We start from the raw sequence: 9,214 nt of genomic DNA, 5'->3' as shown, positions 1-9,214 counted from the left end.
TTTTATGAGCCCATAGAGATCTAGTCTGTAAAATAAATGAGCTCAATATCACTGAGTGCTGGACTGCATTCTGAGTTAGCTGAAAGTTATGCAAAATTATAGGGAGACCTACTAGCTTAAGTAAGAAGGACATTAGTCTCCAGCCACCTGTTTTCTCCCCTCTTTTTCTCCACTCTGTTTATTTCAGGAAGCCTGTGGAGTTCTGATCTTCAGAAATGTAGCCTGTTCTTCTGAGTGGAGAGAAATATGAGAAACTGTTGATGTGGCGTCACCATGGGTTTTGAAGTGAACCAAGGTGTTCACTGTATTCTCCTTGTTAATTGTCCCAAGTTTGGAACTGACCACATTCAGCACAACAAAAATGACATTTTTCAACTGTTCAGACAGATTTACACAGGAATCAGTTTGGGGTTTTATTTTTGGGGGGTTTTATGTTGGTTTTTTTAGTGTGTTTTTTTTGTTGTTTTTTTTTAAGACAGCACTTATTGCTCCAACATAGTCTTGGTACTGGAGAAAAAGGAGCTGAGAAAAACTATTCATTTTCAGCTAGAGGTAAAGTCATGAAGGTTCTTGGCACCTATCTTTAACTCCTAGATACTTACTCCCCTCATTTGCTGCTTTATCCTGAAGGTGCCTGAGGTACACAGGCTACTGAGTCTGTGACACTGCAAATTGCCAACATGCCATCAGTGCCAAACAAAATTTCTGTCTCTGAAGTTCTGGCAGAACTCCCCAGAGAGGCAGCAATCAAGCACCTGTGGCCTCCAAGGGTCAGTACCACTGCTTCAGGTGCACAGAAGGGGCTGTGGACTCCAAATTTCTACATTAAATTCTTCTTCCAGTTGTCATTCTCAGCTAGACTGTGTTAAATTTAGGATTTTTCATCCGAGCCCTTAATATGTTTCACCACTAGAACAATATGTAAATGACATGGAAAGCACTATGTGCAGGCCTCCAGATACTCCCTTACTGATGAAGACCTCATATCTACAATCATCTGAGCCTCCAGAGAGATGACACAGCTGGGCATGGATCTGTGCTGGGATCTGCTAGTGCAGCCGTAACACATTAAAAAAACCCATAATAATTGTGCCTTCAAGTCAGAACAGCTCTACACAAAGCCCTGATTACCAAACCCAGGACTCATGATATCTGAAAGCATTCAAAGGGTCCATCTGCCCAAATTTGGATAAATTTTGAATGTTGCAGCTCAGTGTTTGCTGAAGGTGTTTCTGTCTGGACAACAGATTATTGGGAAGATATTAAAGGCTAGAGTCCTATATAAAAAAGGTAACATTTCAAAAACACCTTATTTCTGCTGGAAGCCAAGTACATTTCCTCCACAATTATCTCCAGTGAGAAATACTCTGGAATTTTTTTTCCCCTGAAATGCAAACTTATCTGTTGTAAGAGAAAGCCCAGTTCACTTTGAAGTGGCAAGTGTGCTTAAATTTGCTGCAGGCTTCAGTATCCCTGAGGGTCCTGAGGCCTACAAATTTTTTTTATTCATTTAAAGTGAAATAGAAATTAGAAAAAAAAAATAAAAATCAATGCAGCTAAAAAGAAGACAGTGGAGAGCTTTGTAACCTCCTCACTCTCCTTACAGTGTTCTATCTAATAGGTTCTTCTCTATCTTTTCTGGAGAAAATTCTCCTTTCATTCAGATTACAGTAAAATTTGACACCTGGTCTAGAAAAGGCAAAAAATATTACTGCCATAACTCCGCTGTCTGGTGTGAATTAGGGCTGTTGGTGTGTATTCCCCAAAACAGTGGAAATTTTTCCAGGAAATGCTTGTCACCACACATTTGGCTTAAGAACTTGTGCCACAAACCCTTATTAATTTCCATACATTTGTCTCACCTTTTAAGGACATTTCAATGGCAACAAGGATGCCATGGTCATGTGGAAGATCAATGGCACTCATAATTCCATTTTAAAGTCCAGTTATTAAATAGAAAGTAATTTATACTATAGGGTTTGTTTAAAAAAATGAAGTATTTATCAGCCAGGTTTGGATCTGCTGATGTGGGTGGGAATTTTGCTAGTGTCTTCAGTTGCATCCAGTATGGTCCTTATGCTGCACACCATATGTCTTGCTAACCAGCACACAGTCCCTCACCCCAAATTGCTAACACCTCTCTTTTTGGAAGGAGAACTAGTGAGACTGATTCATGCAAAGTACCCTCATTGTTTATAATGACGATTAAAAGCATAATTATTTTTAGGAGCTCCTCAGCAATAGGGAATTGTAGACTTCTGAGAGAGGTGCCAGATGATCTAGACCTTGACTTCAGAAAAAAAGATTTCCACAGGTACTGCACTCTCTTCTGCTTCATGTCACTGCACCCGCCTCTCACTGACTCCTGGCTGCCATTTTAAAGAATATCGAGGAGATTATTTCAGACATGCAGAAGATGGGGTGTGATTCAGTTTGAGATCTCAGCGGGTTGCAGGGATGAAATTGGCGATTGTGAAAAGTCTTCCTACACATTTTCCATATATTTCACATGTCATCCCACAAAAGGAATGAAAATAGAATAGTATCTTTTACCGAAGCTGTGAGAAGTGGAGGATAGAAATCAGAGAGGTGAGTAAAGTGTGCCAGAGTACCTCCATTTTACACAAGTGATTCCAGAAAAAGCAGGGAGCAGTTTTCTCCCACACACAATATTCCTTCAAACCTATGTCCCTAGACTTCAGAATATGGTACAAACTTATGACACTAATACAACACTTTCATTATTTATCATGTGGAAACAGTGTGCTCAGAATAGAGAAAACAATCGGAAATAACAAGATCACTCCCCAAGAAAGCCCAAGAAAACTAAAAGTGGATTCAACAGCCAACAGTAAGTAAATAAACAGCATTTTGGTTTGTGTGAACTGGCATATAATTATTACTGGAGTTTTGGACAAGATAGGAGCAAATATGAACAGGAAGGAGATTTGGAAAGACTCAGGAGTTCACCCACGTACTGCCACAAGGAAAGAATTTCATGTGTAAAAGGAAGCATCACGATGACCATGTGAAAAGGACTTTATTCTGCAGTGCCTTTGAAGACTCCTGAAAAATACAGCCTGAACCACACCAACCTCCTAAAACATCCCTAAGTTAGTTTACAGTATCACACTGGAGCATCTAGGATGGGCAACCCTATGCATGAAGGCAACCAAGGATCTTGTAGAGGGATCATATTAAATCTCAAGCAGCAGCATGTGTTTGTCAAGATCCAGCTTTGTGGTAGCAAAAGGTGCTAAATTTTAGAAATTCAGTGCTAAATAGGGAAGGCTACAAGAAGTTTTAATGTCTTACATTAACTTTCTCTTGAACTCTATTCAGCTCTGCCTGACTCTTTATGCAATATGGGACATATTGATATGTGTCAGTTCTGTCTGGAGGGATGTACCAAAAATATATCAATCTTGGTACATTATGGGACTGAACTGAATATTAAATTGTTATTCTACATAGGCAACACATTGCCTAGGTTGACTCACACATACAAAAGGAAACGTCTGACTTAATTTCTGTGCTTTTTATGTCAGTTCTGCACATTTCTGTCATTTTAAGAAGAATCTGGTCTAGTTTCACATCTGAAGTTTGTTTTTTTGTGAAAGGGAAACAGTGACATCCTGTGGTTCAACTGTAGGAAAAGTGTATATTTTATCACTACCCTGTCTTGAACGGAATTTTTCTCCATAACTTAACAAGAACAATCTAAATTTTGGCTCTGAAAAAAAGTATTGATTAGATAGTCCCAAACAGCACTGCACAAGTGCAATAGGCTTTCTGTATTTGTAGGATTACATGTATCAGGAAATTGAAGACATTTAATAAATGTGGCATTTGATTTTTAATTTCATGCTAAGCAAAATAGAATATTTTAAAATAAATAATTATTATAACATAAAATAATTTAGACAATAATAATTTAAAAATAGATGTGAAAAGTGGCTTTTGAAAAACAAAGTCACATCAGGGCTAGTGTCTAGCCCTTTCTTTCATAACACCTTTAGGACCTTAGAAATACTTTGATTACTACTATTACCAGGATGTATTTGAAGAAAGAGACCTTAATCAGGATATGATGGTGTATCTCCAAGGTAAGTGGAAAGCACCAGGAAATGTAATAATTGAGTGAAGAATGGTGATATTCATTAAGAAAACCAAAAGAAGAAGTAAATTATTCTGATACATTGATTTAAAAGGTAATAGCCTCGTGAGACCCTTTAAAACTATATTACTTTGGTCATTACAGAACTTCAGATGATCCTGTGCTGATAGAAGTAGTATTATTAGACAGAGCTGTAATAATTTAAGGTAATGTATCAAAAATTATGCCAACAGACTCCCCCCAAAGACCTTAAAATAGTATGAAAATCATATTTCTGTAGGAGAAAAGAACTGCAGAATTTCTTCTCCTTGGCATAAATTTAATGTCATGTACTAGTGACATCCTTAAGAACTTGTCTTAAGACTATATATATATATATTTATTTTTTAGGATGTCTAAATCAGAAAGATTATTTCTGCAGTTTTCCTCATATCCAATTCAGACTCTGGATTTTTTTCCCAATATATTTCATGCTATCTTTCTCAACTGTTATGTTGTCCCTCACTTAAATTTAGTTTGTTTCTATTAAGAAACAGAGACACACAGTCACTGGAACTGTTATATCATGGCTCTGTATTTTCTGCTACGGCTCCTGGTGGCAGGAATACAAAGAGCCAATGTTCTCCTGTCCTCTGACTTCCCAAATACAAATGGCCGAGTGGATGAGTGACAGTGATGAAGAATGAAGTTGGGAAAGAAAACAAACCTGTTCAGACAGAAAGGTTGAAATGTGTTTCTTGAGCATAAGTGATTTTCTCCAGGGCTTCGATTTCATGACTTTTTTCCCCTTCAATGCAAATAACCTCCAAAGGCAAAAGCACATTTATAGAAAAGGGGACACCTCGACTTGATGTCAATGCCATGCAGGATGCAGACATCCCTGATGGAAGGTGAGAATGCCAAAGCATAAGCTATAAAGAAAGCATTGTTACCAGTGGATTATTTGTAACCTTTCTTATAATTCAAAAAACACACGCTCGGATAGACGCTTTTTTCCTAATTTAAAGCTAAATAAATAAGTAAATCCCTCCACACAGCATGGAGAGTGTTCACCGAGATTGCTAATTTTGGAGACAAAAGAACATGTCATCTAACATTTGCATGTATTTCATTATGTTTGAGTGGCATATGGTGATCCATAAGCTTGCTGCTAATATAGAGCCTGTGTTTTTTAATTAAATTGATGGTCTTAAAAAAGGTACCCATTCTCCTGAGTAAGGTATAATCTCTTCAATTTTGAATATTGCCTGGTCTCACACCAGCACTGCAGTAGTCCTAAAATTGCTTCAGACTCTAGAAGTTACTTCAGAATAATTTTTAAATATAGGCTTGTAAAATTATTGTAAAGGACAAAGTAAAACTATAACCAGGGATTTCCCCAAAGAAAAATGAAACAAAGAACAGTGCAGGCTATAATTCAAATTGTCAATTAGATTTGACTCAGAGGAGTTTGAAAATTAAGTTTTTAATTTCTATATATTCCTTCCACTAATCTGTTTGTGAACTTTAGACTATCAGCTGAGAAACAAAAAGGGAGAAAAACTAGGCTCTTTTGAACCAGAGATTTAATAACTCCCCCAGGTCACAGTGCTCATTATAAAGGGAATGAAGTGCTGGTTCTTGGGCAACAGAGCAAACATCTGCATCCTGCAACAAGCCAGGTGCTCTAAATCAGGGCAAAACCAAAGCAGCCCAAGCAGCAAAATCTGAGCATGTCCTCTGTCTCTCCAGCCTGCCTGGGTCCCTGCTATGATTGTGTCTGCAGCTGGAGCGACCTCCCAACCGAATAAGCACACCTGGAAACACTGATGGGCAGCAGCTGCCTGGCACCCACAGCGAAATTCCCAGCAGGCATCAGGTGTTTGCCTGACTTTTCCTAGGGGAGCTGGATGCATGTGCACTGTGCAAGCTTTAAAATGTCATTGTTAGTTTGTGTGTCAGTGAATAACATTTAAGTCTTGAATTGAAATAACAAGAGAAAGGAGCGTTCTGTAAGAGGTTCTGTTATTGGCAAAAATGCTCACTGCATTTTTATTGTGAATTTGCTTTCTGTAAATCTTTCGAGCATCTCCCCTTGCACACAATGCAACTTTAACTTATACACAGCTGAAAACTGTGCACACCTATCATTATGAGCAATGTATAATCTCCATTATATTCTTTCTCCTGAACAGTGCCTTACCAGAGTACAGAATTGATTTTCACACATTTCTTCAAATAATTCTGTATAATAGCAGTCATATGAACTGCTTTTCTGCTCTGTTCTTCCAACTCTGCATTTGCTCATCAAATCCATATAGACTCTGCTTCCTGACTCCAAAAATGAAGAGAAGCATTCAAGACAGACACTGTAGTAGATGCCTATTTACACAATGTTTTGCATACCTAAATACTTTTTAATACCAGTAGTGTACATGTAGGACATAGCCCTGCCAATATCCTTACGAACAAAAGCTTTCACACGTGAATGTTTGCAAGTCAAAGGCAGAGAAAATGCCACCAAAGGCTGCTTTTATGAATGAGGATCATGTGGTTTTATTTTACTCCAGAGGTTTATGCAGCTGGGAGCTATGTTGCATTGCTTGAACGGTACATTTTTGCTTTGATATTATTTCATTCTCAGCTTGGTCCAGGAGTGATGTTACTTTCTTTCACCAAATGAACAAAGCATTGGTTTTGCTCCCGCTGTCTATGTTCCAGTCCCTAAATGCACAGCAGGTATCTTCCAACTTCTTACAAAAACACCGTTTGGGTAAATCACATGTAAGAATGAATGTTCCAAATTTGTCTGGGTTGTCCCAGTCGTGTCCTCTTTTTACCCCCATACTGAATCTTAGGATGTAGGAAGTCCATAATCAACCAGAAATCCTACACTGTGTACATGTGCCATATGCCTGGTTCCTCCAGTAGTTTATAGACTGTAAAGATGACAGTGTAAATGCAACGTGCACTGGATCCATCTGACTGGCTGTGTGTGCACAGCTGCATAGCACATGCACCGTACATCAGACATGCTGAGGTTGGGATGCACTTCCAGTCCATGTGTAGGCCATCTGGGTGGTGCATGCACACATACTTCTGGCCAGGAAACCCTTGTCACAAATACAGCAGTTCTAATCTAATCCAGGAGCAGATTTGGAAACAAGTGCCAATCACTGCAACTCTTCCACTTCCTCCCTTAGGCACGTCTTTGGCACTGCAGATCAGAGATGTACTGCCTGTCCACATCCCACTGTAGAGAACTATTATATTTATCTTTCTTCTAATGTTGTTATCCAAGAGGTTTCTCTCTTTTTCTTATTTTTAATTTATAGTGACTTCAGGATTTATTAGCTCTGTATCATATTTTAAAACTGTCTTTATGAAAGGAAATACTTAATGCATTTATTTGCAAGACTGTATTCAGCATTCTCAGGGGGCTTTTCCAACTCCGTGTTACTAACCATTTGAGTGATGGCAGCAGCCAAAAATGTAATGCTTTTATGCAGACAGACAAGGCCACTACTCCTCTTGCAGTATCCAGACCAAGATCAGTCATTGAGAATCAGTTACATGCCACATCTCCAACAGAGCTTAGCTGTGTATTGGCAAAGCCACTCTGAAACCCTCTGCCACACTGAAAGCCTCCTGTGAACGGTTTGGCTTGTCTTGGACCATTTGACTGGATCCCATGATATAAACACTGAGCATTTGTTGCTTACTGTCACGCAGTGCTCTCCAATTAGTCATCCACAAATTACTGGTAAAAGTAAACTAATGCTTTACCAGTCTTTTCTGCTTCTCTGGTTTTGTTTTCACTGATGAGAAGGACCTGCTTGTTATGGATGGTTGAGTTTTTCTCAGAATTTCTGCTTTTTCTCAGCATGTTGTCTACAGAACTGGATTGTGGTTTTAATGTGATCTCAGCTCTGCTTCTCTGTGCTGTGAAAGAGATTTAGATTTGATTTAACCTTTGCCTACACTTACATGTGACTTTTGGATGAGACAACTTTTTTCTTAAAAAGTATTTAGCACTACAGATTATAAAGATGGCTTTCAGCCTTAGTGTGACTTAAGAAAAAAATATATTTGCCAGAGTTCAAATCATCCATCAGCCTTTCCAGGAAGTAAGTGCCAGCAAAGAGTGTGGCACCTAGATTCATGTCACCTGGCCATCTTACAAATTAAATTTTTTAAAACTGTATATACACACACAACTACATATAAATATGCAATATATTTCAAGAACAGTCAAGTAGTTTGGTGTAACTTAATGAGCACTAAATTACCTGATATTACAGTTGTTGCAATAACATTGCTATAACCCATCCTACAAATTCAAAACCATTGAGAAGCTAGAGTTGCTAGGACACTTTGGACTGTCATCCCTATCTCCTTAAGTTACCTGGCTGTATTGCAATAGGTCATCTGATCACTCTTAATAAGTTAAAGGTTTGTACTAAAGAGGTGTTGATTTGCTTTCAGAGATGGTACGTTGTCTCTCAGCATGTGCCACAATGGTAGTAAGTCAAGGGATAAAAACCAAGATGTTTGTTTTCTCCTTTAGGCAGCAGAGCTTTGGTAATGTTATTTCAGTGTTAAGGCTAGTCTCAATAGCTCTACAACTTTGGATTTTCGTTATTTTAAGAGTATTTTGAAAATGATATGCACATCTTCTGAAAAATGTTGATCTGGTGTAGCAGGAGATATCTTAATGATGCTAACAGTGCTGTTGTCAGATACATAAGCAGTAAGTGTTGATCAAAGAATTATAAATGATCTACTGTATTTTAATGCAATTTGTGTCTGTCCAGCAAAGATTATTATCTGGTAACACCTAGTTTTATAAGGAAGTTTTCATGAAGTTCAGCAAAGTCCTGTACCTGGGGAGGAGCAAGCCCATGCACCACTATATCCTGGGAGCCATGTAGCTAGAAAAGAGCATTTCAGAGAGGCACTTGAAGGTCCTGAATGTGACACAACTATGTGCCCCTGTGACGAAGAAGGCTAGTGGTATATTGAACTGTATTAGACAAAACATTACCAGCAAGTGAAGGGAGGTGATCCTTCCCCTCTACCCAGCACTGGTGAGGCCATACCTGGAGTCCTGCATCCAGC

This window comes from Chaetura pelagica, unplaced genomic scaffold, assembly GCF_000747805.2.
Source record: "Chaetura pelagica isolate M959 unplaced genomic scaffold, ChaPel_1.0 scaffold76, whole genome shotgun sequence".
Lineage (NCBI taxonomy): Eukaryota > Metazoa > Chordata > Aves > Apodiformes > Apodidae > Chaetura > Chaetura pelagica.
Note: the sequence above shows the minus strand (reverse complement) of the source record.